Here is a 12,619-nt window from a genome sequence, read left to right as displayed (position 1 = left end):
ACTCCCTCCAGTTCTCAACTGGTCTCATGACCCCAGCAGGGCCATGAAGTCATGGTGCCGGTTTTAATAAAAACTTTTGGATGGTTGTTGTTTGTTTGGAATTTCTGCATGGAAACTGCAGTAGCAATGGACATGTGGAAACTGGTCACCTAGCTATTGTTACTGCTTGGATTTTCCCGGTGAAAAAGGTCCCCCTTTTTTAAATCCACAAGATTTACGCTGCCACAAAGTCGTAAGCATCACTGGTCCCCCGCCTTCTGAGTGCACGGAGCATTCTGTCCACTTTTTCACAAAGCCAAGGATTATTTTAGTGAAATTACCAGTGACGTAGAAACTCTGCCTTTGCAGAGAAAACAATTTCACAGAAGACTAAACTGGATTAGAACATGAAGCAGAGATACCAATGAGAAACAGAAGAAAGAAAGAAAGAAAGAAAGAAAGAAAGAAAGAAAGAAAGAAAGAAAGAAAGAAAGAAAGAAAGAAAGAAAGAAAGAAAGAAAGAAAGAAGACAGACCAATTGCTTTGGGATGTACTAAGAAGAAGAGGTGATTAAACCAGAGTACAAAGGGGATTGCCACCTGAAATATCCATTTTATTTCAAAAAGGCTGAGAAAGCGGGCGGATAGCAAAGCAAAACGCTTTTGTATAGCTTACATGTTGCAGCGTGTTTTCAGACAATCAGGTTGTCTCCTGGTGAGTCTTACTTAGAATCTCTGGGATAGACCATAATGCAGGGGTCTTCAAACTCGGCCCTTTTATGACTCATGGACTTCAACTCCCAGAATTCCTCAGCCAGGCATGCCTGGCTGAGGAATTCTGAGAGTTGAAGTCCATGAGTCATAAAAGGGCCGAGTTTGAAGACCCCTGCCATAATGCCATGAAGCAAAGGTCCTCCAGTCCAACAGGACCTGAAATTCTGTCCCACACACAACTTTAAGACCCACACACCACAACAACGAGGCTTTGAACACTTCGTCGGAGTGAAAATCTTGGGCACGGTCACCTTCTTATGAAAAGTAGCAAAAAGGGAGAACGAAAAGATTAAAAAAACATCTAGGAAATTCTCAGTCATCCGGGGTCGTTCTTGTCTCAAAGGCGCTTTTTCAAAAGGCAACTGCATATTCTTTGGGTTTTTTTTCCTGGCGGAAGACGCTGCGCTTTAGACAGAAATGCAGAAACGTCTTGAAGGGGAAGCGAAATATCTTCCTCAAGGGGAAAAAAAACGAAGTCCAGTTGCCTTTTGAAAAAGCGCCTTTGAGGCCAACGATGGAGACGCTTGCTAAGAATGGAGCAAGACAATGCAAAGGAATCAGGAAACGGGGGGTTTGTGTGCTCAGTTTTGGGGAACGGGGAAAGTTTAGACTAGTGAAAAGAAGGACTGGGGGTGACATGATAGCAGGGTTCTGATATTCAAGGGGCTGCTATTCTCCAAATCAGGACAAGAAAACAACGGATGGAAACGAATGAAGGAGAGAAGCAACCTGGAAATAAGGAAAAGTTTACTGACAGTTAGAACAATTAACCAGTGGAACAACTTGCCTCCAGAAGTCATGGGTGCTCCATCACTGGAGGTTTATAAGAAGAGGTTGGACAATTGTCACTCTGAAATGGCAAGGGGTTATCCCTGCCTAAGCAGGAAGGGGGTTGGACTAGAGAACCTCCAAAAGTCCCTTCTGTTATTCTGTTAATCTGTTCTCCTATTCAGCTCCCACTGAATTTGGTTACTTGGTGCAATAATTTGATTCTAGAGGATGATCTGGTTGAATCATCTTCAAGCTTCAAACTGAAGCTTCACGGGATTTTATTATTCAATCTTGCAAATGGTTTGAAATTTTTAATTCACAAACTCCAACACTGGAAGTTTTTAAGAAGAGACTGGACAGCCATTTATCTGAAATGGTATAGGGTTTCCTGACTGAGCAGGGGGTTGGACTAGATGACCTCCAAGGTACCTCCCAATTTCATTATTATTATTATTATTATTATTATTATTATTATTATTATTATTATTATTATTATTATTATTATTATTATTCTGTGCAGGTAAAGTTCAGCCCTTCTCATGAAGCAGCTGAAGAATTGTAAAGAAGGCACTTTTTATTATATGTGGTGGATTTGTGATAAAGCAAAGAAATCCTGGGAGCAAGATTTCAATTCAGAAGATCCTCAAAATTAATATACAGTGGACATCTGATTTATTTTTCCCCTTGTCTTTCTTTCCACTTTTTTTCCTTTTCCCTTTATCTTTTTCCCCATTGTCTTTATTTTCATTTGTATTTGATATTAAGAAAAAGAAAATAAAAAAGAAACAGCTGAAAAACTGCTTTGCTCTGTCTTAGTAAAGTTAGGAATCTGTTTGTGGGGTCCATTTGTGAACCCACCGTATTAACGGCTTGTGCATTTGTAGCAAGAGAAAGCAAATTGCCATTTTAGCCACTGTGGCCCCCATGGAGCTAAGCCAGAAGCCCAGATGACTTGAAAGCAAGTTCTAAAGGAAAGAAATATATGATACCGAAAGAAGGCATGTCTTCTAACTCGTTTACGTTTTATTCAATTTATATACCGCCCTTCTCCCTGGGGACTCAGGGCGGTTCACAGGGCATATAAATAAAAATACAATACTATACAAAAGTTAAAACAAAGATTAAATCAGTGCCCAATTAAAAAACAATAATGCAATCTAAAATGACAATTTAAAACCCAGCTCCCCCATCAGGCCAGACCGGCCAATTCAAACAAATGGGTCTTCAGACCACGACGGAAAGTTCGGAGGTCTGATGCCGTCCGGAGCTCCACCGGCAGTTGGTTCCACAAAGCCGGGGCACCCACAGAGAAGGCTCTCCCCCTGGGGGCCGCCAGTCGGCATTCCCTGACCGGAGGCACCCTGAGGAGGCACCCTGACCGGAGGCACCCTGAGGAGGCCCTCTCTGTGGGAACGCACTCGAAATTATATTTAGAAGATGAAATCGAAAACCCAATGGCGGGTGGCAATATAATATTTAACAGGAGCATGGGGAGAGTCTTGTTTTGTAGAGTCTAGACGGGAATGCTTGTAATTTGTTTTCCTCATTGTTTTGTTTCAATATTATGCAGCTTATCAGAGAAACACACGGTTATTGAATAACGTTTTACATTAAGAATCTCAGTCTTATTGAATTCAGGCTGCAGGTGCAGTTGGTGCAACGTAGTTAAGATTCAGGTTGGGTTTGCAAACACAATCTCACTGTTCTGGTTTCAGAGCAAAAAGGGATGGTTTTAATTCCACTCCATCAAGAATAATGCTGACAGTGCGAAAACAGGGTGGGTGAAAAGGGGAAATTTTATTTATTGATTTACTATCCTACCTTTATTACTTTTTATAAATAACTCAAGGCAATGAGCATACCTAATATTCTTTCCTCCCCCTATTTTCCCCACAAAAACAAGATGGGTTTGGCTAAGAGAGAGCGATTGCCCCAAAGTCACGCACAGGGCTTTCATAGCTAAGGCGGGACTTGAACCCACAATCTCCTGGTGATTGGCCCAAAGTCACCCAGCAGGTTTTCATGCCTAAAACAGGACTAGAATTCATAATCTCCTAGTGATTGGCCCAAAGTCACCCAACAGATTTTTATGCATAAGACAGGACTAGAATTCACAATTGGTCCAAAGTCAACCAGCCATTTTTCATGCTTAAGGCGGGACTAGAACTCAATGTCTCCTGGTGATTGGCCCAAAGTCACCCAGCGGGTTTTCATGCATAAGGCAGGACTAGAATTCACAATCTCCTAGGGATTGGCCCAAAGTCACCCAGAGGCCTTTCATGCTTAAAGTGGGACTAGAACTCACTGTCACCTGGTTTCGAGCCTGGTATTTTAACTCTTAGGCCAGCCTGACTCTCAGAAAGGGAGGTACTGCCTCTCTCTTCTTAAACTAGATACTATTCATATTTGTTCTATTCCTTTCAAACCTGGTGATTCTGCACTTCTTCTTAATAAAAGAGGGGAAACAGCCCCACGAGGTCATTTCTAGAAAAAGCAAGAGAAGCTCTCCTGGTGATAGGATGGATGTTGGAGAACTGAAATGACTCAGCAGTTCTTTTGCTCCTTCAACCATTTCAATTTCTGCTTACTACCAAAGAAAGCCTCCCCTACAAGGAGTACGGAACATCAGGCGGCAATAAACAAAACCGTTTTTCTTTGCAGGGAGCTGTTTTATCCATACAGGTTGATGGCCTGAAGCTTCGGCTAATAGGACCTTCTGGGGCTGTGGTAGAAGAAGTGTGGCTTTCATTCTGCAGGGCAGCAGTTTTCTGGAGTAAACATGTCTATTAGGTTTTGTAGGAGTGGAAGAGGAGAGAACAAGAGAGCATTTTTGTATTAAGGGTGATAAGGCAGTCTGGAGTCCATCGAGCTTTGCAGAAGAATGGAAATGAGCAGCTGAAGAAGATGGAGGAGGAGGAGGAGGAGGAGGAGGAACTGAGGCCCAGTCTGTCATGATTCCGACAGATGAAACCCTTCAAAAGAACTTCGAGTCGTTGTTTACCTTAAAGAATCTTTTATTTGGGAAACAAAGTATCGGCACTACATAGTTGAACCCAAAAACTAAATTCCCCTCCCCTGGGCACAAAGTAACAAAGCACAATTCCCACCCCCAATAAACAGTCATAAAGCACATTCCCCAATTAACCTGAAGCGCGGGCTTTCTCCCCAGCTCTCCAGTCCGCCAAAACACTATCAGCTCTGGGCCCAATGTCCTTGGGTTCCCACGGCTCAGTTATTATTGTTATGACCAGCTGGACTCTCTTCCCTATTCCCCCTCTCCCAGCACCAACTAATTCTGAAAGCACAGAGAAGATGGCTCCATTTTCATCTGTTGTCAAAGCAAGAACATCCAAGGTTAGCAGCGTTGACACAGTCGTTGGCTACAAAGCAGACTGTGAACATGATGATGTTGGTCTATGACCGCAATACACATTCAAGGGTTAACTGAGAATATGGGGATTAAGCGCATAATTAGGAGTCCAATCTTCAGTGAAATTTGCCATCAACTTCCCTTTGTTTATATAGCATTCCTTTTGTTTTAATTAATTACTTACTTATATCCCACCTTTATTTTTTATAAATAACTCAATGCTGGGAACATGCCTAGTATTCTGCCCTCCTATTTCTTCAACAACAGCGATGCTGTGAGGTGGGTTGGGCTGAGAGAGACACCCAGCCAGCTTTCATGGCTAAAGCAGGACTAGAACTCACCATCTCCTGGTCATTGGTCCAAAGTCACCCAGCCAGCTCTCATGGCTAAGACAGAACTAGGCTTCATCATCTCCTGGTTTCTCCTGGATCAAAAAGCCCATAGGTGTGGTCATGGAGACAATTGTGTGTCTCTCCTCATTTGAACTTCATGGTGGAAGTAGTTTTTTTTTTTAAAAAAAAATAATGCCTACACAGGAATTCACTCAGAAAGTTCTCATATTCAAGGACTCTTGAAGTAACCTTCCCGGGTTTCTTTCACTTCTCTTAAACAGCATTGTTTTGATTGAGTAGAATACTCGCCATAATGTTAAAGTAAGCTACAGTATTCCCTTGCTAGATTTTACTAAAAGAGCAGCCTTTTTGAAAAATTGTTTTCTACCTGTCTGATGTGATTACTTATATAACATTTAGAGCAACCATATTTCTTGAGGGAGCTTTGCCATGGCAGGCAAAGACTGCGAAATAATATTAAGATCACCTCTTTCCTCTTTTTCTAGGAAGTTACTGGCTTGTATTTCCAGAGGGCTTCTAGCCCAGATGCTAGATGGCAGATGATGATGATGATGATGATGATGATGATGATGATGATGATGATGATAATAATAATAATAATAATAATAATAATAATAATAATAATAATAATAATAACAACAACAACAACAACAACAACAACAACAACAAAACTTGGAAGGAACCTTGGAGATCTTCTAGTCCAACCCCCCCCCTCAGGCAGGAAAGCCTAGACTATTTCAGACAAATGGTTGTCCAGTTTCTTCTTTAAAATTTCCAGTGTTGGAGAACCCACAACTTCTGGAGGCAGGTTGTTCCACTGCTGTCAGGAAATTTCTTCTTAGTTCTTGATTGCTTCTCTCCTTGTTTAGTTTCCATCCGTCGCTTCTTGTCCTGCCTTCAGGTGCTTTGGAGAATAGCTTGACTCCCTCTTCTTTGGGGCAGCCCCTGAGATATTGGAAGACAGCTATCATGTTACCCCTTCTCTTCATTAAACTAGACATACCCAATTCCAGCAAACATTTCTTATATGTTTTAGCCTCCAGCCCCCTAATCATCTTTGTTGCTCTTCTCTGTACTCTTTCTAGAGTCTCAACATCTTTTTTACATCGTGGTGACCAAAACTGGATGCAGTGTTCCAAGTGTGGCCTTCTTCTCGGTGGCCATCTAGGTCATCCGTAGTTTCACCATTTTTCTGGTGAAAAATTCCTGTTTCAGGCTGCATTATGTATAATATCATACTATTACAGTGAAAATGATTAACTGACTGAGCAACATGTGTCCTTGCTTTCTGGATGAGCTCTGGAGACCTTGTTCTTTAAGATGCTTTTGAAAAACAATGGAAGTAGGAGAAGAAGAAAGGAGAGGCAGGATGAAGTCCTGGAAAAAACAAGGGCTGGAAAGAGAACGCAAGGCATCCTACTGAAGCATCGGAGGACCCAATATTATAAAACTATCTGTAAGAAGTTTGAAGAAGCAACTGAAGTTCTTGGTACCAATGGGAGAAATACAGGGTTGATACTGCAGTCCTAGAAGAGAAGATGGGACAACATGAAGACCTTAGCAGGTGAATTCTGAATGCTGAAAGTCTGTGACTTAATTTCTAGTAGCTCTGGTTAAAAGCAGAAAGAAACAGTGGGTGGCAAAGATTTCTGACTCACGCTTGAAACTTTGGTGATGGAGAAAGACCAAAGACAACTTCTACTATTACTGCTACTATTACTACTACTACTTCTTCCTCTTCTTCCTCCTCCTCCTCTTCTTCCTCTTCTTCCTTTTTCTTCTTCCTTCCTTCCTCCTCCTCCTCTTGCTTCTCCTCCTCCTCCTCCTCCTCCTCCCCTCTCACAAGAACAAAAAGTTGACAATGATTAGTCATCTATATGAGAACTTCCTATATTCCTCTTGATTAAGTGCAGATCTGTGACTTGGGTTTTTTTTTTGTTGTTGCCTAAATAGGCTGAGGTAGCAGGATCAATTGCAACTGTGCTTTTAGAGCCACTTACAGACACTCTTAGGGTTTGGACTTGACTTCGTATTGCCATATTTTGGACTAAAATCCATAGGAAGATCAATGCAACATTATAATGATTGGTGTTTTACGAGGCTTCACTATTTCAGCAGAATTTGAAATCTATCAAGACACCAAGAATGATAGATTCTTTGTGCAGGAGAGAAAAGATGTATTGCCTAGAAACATTATCCAGAAACATTGAAATGACACACCTGATTTGCCACCTTAGGGATTGTTGACATATATTGTCTCTCAACATTTAGATTACAATTTATTTGGGGTTTGTTTTTTGACAAAGGGTCAACAAATAGAAATTTCATATAATTTTGGAGCTGTTTTCCATAATTTCAAACACATACACACAAATGAGATTGAATAAAGCACAAAAGCAGTTTAAACCAATAATCTGATGAAACAACATGGCCATCAAACAAATGTTCCAACACAAGTGTCTGACCTTTGGAACTTAATCCAAGTCGACCTCTTTTTGAACCAATTTCATCATAAAATTGCAGCGCTAAAACTCTCCCAAAAATTTCATGATGTCCTTCTTTTCAAAAGCAAAGCCTTCTTGTGGCATGGCATCTTTTAATCCCCTCAGCAAAGCGAGAACGATTGGGCCACCCCGAACAGCGACTTTGCAAATGGCACTGTCAAAAATGAATAACCACCGTCCGCATCTCCTGCCTCCATTTCCTTGCTGATTATCTTCCCTCTACCTACACCTCCAATGTGGGTGCAAATAATGTCTTTGCTCAGGATGATACGTTATCCATTTGATGAAATGGCTGCAGCCCATAAATCATAGGGTCATCCGGTTGCAAAGGGTCCGTTTAAGCCATCAAGTCTAACCCACCTGCTTAATGCAATAATTCAAATTAAAGCATCTTAGGGACCCAGGGAAGCTGATTCCTTCTCTGGGTCACTGGGCCCACCGTCAAACTGCTCTTAGGAAATTATTTCTAACATTCAGTTGGAATCTACCATCCTATAAATTAAAAGCTGGTAATAAACTGAGCTTCTGCCAACCTAGCAGTTCGAAAGCACGTAAAAAATGCAAGTAGAAAAATAGGGACCACTACGGTGGGAAGGTAACAGCGTTTCGTGTGCCTTTGGCGTCTAGTCATGCCGGCCACATGACCACGGAGATGTCCTCAGACAAGCTCTGGCTCTTTGGCTTTGAAACGGAGATGAGCACCGGACCCTAGAGTTGGAAACAACTAGCACACCTTTACCTTAATAAACTGAGTACGTCTCAAGATGTCCTGTGTCTCTTTGTTCTTTTGTCTGAAGCTAATGTTGTTGTCCCTCTAGAAAGGTAGATGAAACATTTTATTGAGTTGTGGGGTCCTTGGTGTTCTCTGAGCTTGGTTGTTTTCTTGCAGACATTTCATTACCCGACAAAGTAACCTTCTTAGTGCAAGCGATTGTGGGCTTTGCTCCCTGTTCATATGCAGTAGGTTGCCTTGCCCAATTTGGTGGGATGATGATTTTCTCCTTGGAGGGAGATCCTTCTTCAACCAGGAGCAAGTAGACAACCACACCCCCACCAAAATGGACAGGGCAAACGAGCTGCATATAAACAGGAAGCAAACCCCACACTCCCTGACACTGAGAATGTTATCTAGTCAGGTAGTTAAATGTCTGCAACAAAACAACCAGTTCAACGCTGAGCTGCAAATAGTCTTTTTGTTCGACCCTACTGAGTTTTTACAAGTAACTAAAGTAATATTGGAAAACTCTACCAAAAGAAAGGGTCAGGTTTTATGCATCCTTCCAAAAAGAGGGGTTAAAAAAAATCATCCCAATGTTGGGACAGTTTGAGAAAAGAATGATACCCAACAAGCAAGAGGTGCCATTCCATGTGAAAAACTGCAATTCGAGAATTGCTCAACAGAGCAACCCAAAACATTTCAGCCAGGGATATGGCAAGATAATGAAAGAATGCCAGGATAAAAAGGATCCAACGTTGAAGGCAGCCATGCTTTCAACCTTGAAAAACCTTTGCATACTTGGCAGAGGAGATTCCCATTAGCTAACCTAGTTCTCATCAACATCTTTCCAGGTCAAAAAATGATTGCATTTGTCTTTATGATTCTCAGGGGGGTGCCTGTATGGATTGCTACATATGGCTGGTTAGATTAAATTGAATTAGAGCAGATTAATTCGACTGGCAGAGAGAGGGGAGCAGGCAGAGAAGTGGTAAATAGAGATGATTTCTTTATTACACTGGCTTGGCGGCAGAAATGTGCGTGAAAACTTGCGAAGTTGGATGCATGCACCCGGTTATGTATTGATCTGATTTAACTAGCTGTGTACCGTATTTGGGGGAAACAGCAGAATGTCTAATGCAGCAGATGAGAAGTGAAGAACGGGCTTTAGATGACTCATCTCTGTTCAGGGGAGAGATTTTAAAATGAAGCTGACTCTTCCCAGGACTAGGTATCCAAGATACTTCAAAGATGCTTTGTTATTGAAACCAGGAGATATTCTTTGGATGAGAAGATTCTTCAGTGGCTCTAAAAAAAAGGCATTTCTCCAGGTACCCGTTCTTCTTAGAATGCATTGTCCAACTGGCCATCTGGAATATGTCATGAAGGCTATTTTAGAAGTTTTTGAGAAAGGGGATAAAAGGCTTTGGAGAACTTCTGATGGATACCTCCAAGCTTGTTGTGAATTCTCCAAGCTTTATGGCCTGAAAAAGCTACTCCAGGAATGATGGGCACCAGGAAGTCCGAGACCCAAGAATAGCTCTGGATTGGTTTGACTGTTTGATCAAGGAAGAGTGAAGGTATTTCTTGGCTACCCCAAAATAAAGTCTTTTTCAGAAGTCATCCCCAACTATTCAAGGAGATGCAGAAATGACTTGCCTTTGGAAAGCAAGGAAAGTTTCCAGACATGCTCAGTGGGGTTGGCACGAAGGATATCTAAATATGCAAAGAGCTGTGCTGATTCAGATTAAACACGCTAATCCCAGAGTGGCAATTTTGCTTTGCTGCCTAAGCTGCTCGTCTGCCAGGCTGCTCTTGGCTGTGCATTAAGCCAGCTTCAGACATTGCAGTCCAGATTGCAGGGGGTTAGCAGAGAGCCAGACTTGTGCTCATTCTGGACTACAGCCACTGCATGACCTGACCGGTCATTCCTCTGCTTTTTGCTCTTCCCATCTCTGCAGGGAAAGTGACCCTTACTGCTTGGCACCTGCGTAGATTAATGTAGCAGAATCTGGTGGTTTTTTTTAAATTAGAGATTGTTCCTTCCTCACTGGTATCAAAGGCTTTTCTTGGCCTCCCCAGATGTTTGCACAACATCCCTAACAGAATAATAGAATAACAGAGTTGGGAGGGATCTTGGAGTTCTTCTAGTCCAATACTGCATCCAGTTTTGGTCACCATGATGTAAGAAAGATGCTGAGACTCTAGAAAGAGTACAGAGAAGAGCAACAAAGATGATTGGAGGTCAAAACATATAAGGAATGGTTGCTGGAACCTCTAAGCCAATGGCAAAGTGGAGAGCAAAGAACAGCCACTGTGACCAGCAGAAAACGTATCTGTCTGGTATCCCAGGATGAAATGACTGTACAGAGTAGACATCAGCTGCTGGAGAGACGGGGCCAAGACAGGCCTTGCAGTCAATGAAAGCTAGGCTGCTACTGGAGCAGAATGACTTTCTGAAGACTAACTGGGCTGTAGAGCTCGACATGGCTCAGATCAAAACACAGTGGTTTTGAACGAAAGCTGGAAAACACAGATGAAGGTGGATTTGCAATGGGCTAGGGGAGGAAGTGGTGGCTCAGTGGGTTAGGACGCTGAGCTTGTCGATCAGAAGGTCGGCAGTTTGGCGGGTCGAATCCCGAGTGCCGCGTAACAGAGTGAGCGCCTGTTACTCGTCCCAGCTTCTGCCAACCTAGCAGTTCGAAAGCACGTAAAAATGCAAGTAGAAAAATATGGACCACTACGGCGGGAAGGTAACAGCGTTCCGTGCGCCTTTGGCGTCTAGTCATGCCGGCCACATGACCACGGAGACATCCTCGGACAAGCGCTGGTTCTTCGGCTTTGAAACAGAGATGAGCACCAGCCCCTAGAGTCGGAAACAACTAGCACGCATGTGCGGGGGAACCTTTACCTTTACCTTTAGGGGAGGAAGACAAAATAATCTATTTCATATTCAGGAGGTGATCATCGAAGCAGGAAGGACAAAAGTTCTACCCATTGATAGCATCTTTTAACTCTGTTTCCCTAGCAAGCTGCTTTCAGTATCGGAGATTTAACTATCGGTTGTAACTGTACTTGTATGCATATCAACACTGAGAAGGAATTTATTAAGAGACCGGCTCTCTCTGGAAGAGCCATTGCTGATTCTTCCCCTGCCCTTTTGCAAGCTTGCATCTTCTGGGTGATGGAAACGTGGTGAATAATGAAGTGTCATGTTTGTCTAATGGATTTATCGCTCATTGTAAATGCAGCTTCATCAACAAAAGTAGGTAAAAATCAATCAAGAGACACCAAAGCAAAAGGCTCGACTTGGCGCTCATCCACTGCCTCTGCATATTGGATTTTTGGATCTCTCAAGAAAGCTCAGAGCTAAATTTTTCTGCCTTGTAACTTTTGGGCAGTTCTTGGCTGAGTGTGTGGAAACGAGTAGGTCAGCTGATACCAAGACTTAGCCTGCTGTTTTAGGACCATTTTCAAGCCTCTGATTTAACTACCTGCAAAGCAAGGATAATCACCTCCCTTCCCCTGAGAAGCATTTGATTGACCAAGGTGAAATTGTTGTCCAACTCCTTAGCATCCAACCCAACTACTTCTTTACAGAGTCAGCAGAAGGAATTCACCATCATGTTTCGTATTGTACAGAGTAGGCCTGGTTGACTAAAGGTGACAATGTATCTCCTGATGCCATCAGTGAACAATAGCTAGAAAGAAATATGAGTAACGGAATAATAGAGTTGCAAGTTACCTTGGAAGACTTTTAGTCCAACCCCCTGCCCAGATAGGAAACCCTAAACCTTTTCAGACAATGGTTGTCCAATTTTTTTTTAAAGCATCCAGTGTTGGAGCACCCACAACCTCTGAAGGAAAGTGATTCTGTTGATTAATTGTTCTCACTATCAGGAAATTCCTCCTTAGTTCTCGGTTGCTTCTCTCCTTGATTAGCTTCCATCCATTGCTTCTTGTTCTGCCTTCAGGGGCTTTGGAGAAGAGCTTGACTCCCTCTTCTTTGGGGCAGCCCCTTAGAACACTGCTATCGTTTGAACATGGATGGGAAATTAAAATTGAAAAAAAGGAAAACTAGGCTATGGATTAAATAAGTGGAAATTGAATGCAAATGCAATTAACATATGTTCTGGCTAGGAAAGATATTTCCA

Source organism: Vipera ursinii (assembly GCF_947247035.1).
Source record: "Vipera ursinii genome assembly, chromosome: 8".
Taxonomy (NCBI): Eukaryota; Metazoa; Chordata; class Lepidosauria; order Squamata; family Viperidae; genus Vipera; species Vipera ursinii.
This window is presented reverse-complemented; position numbering follows the sequence as displayed.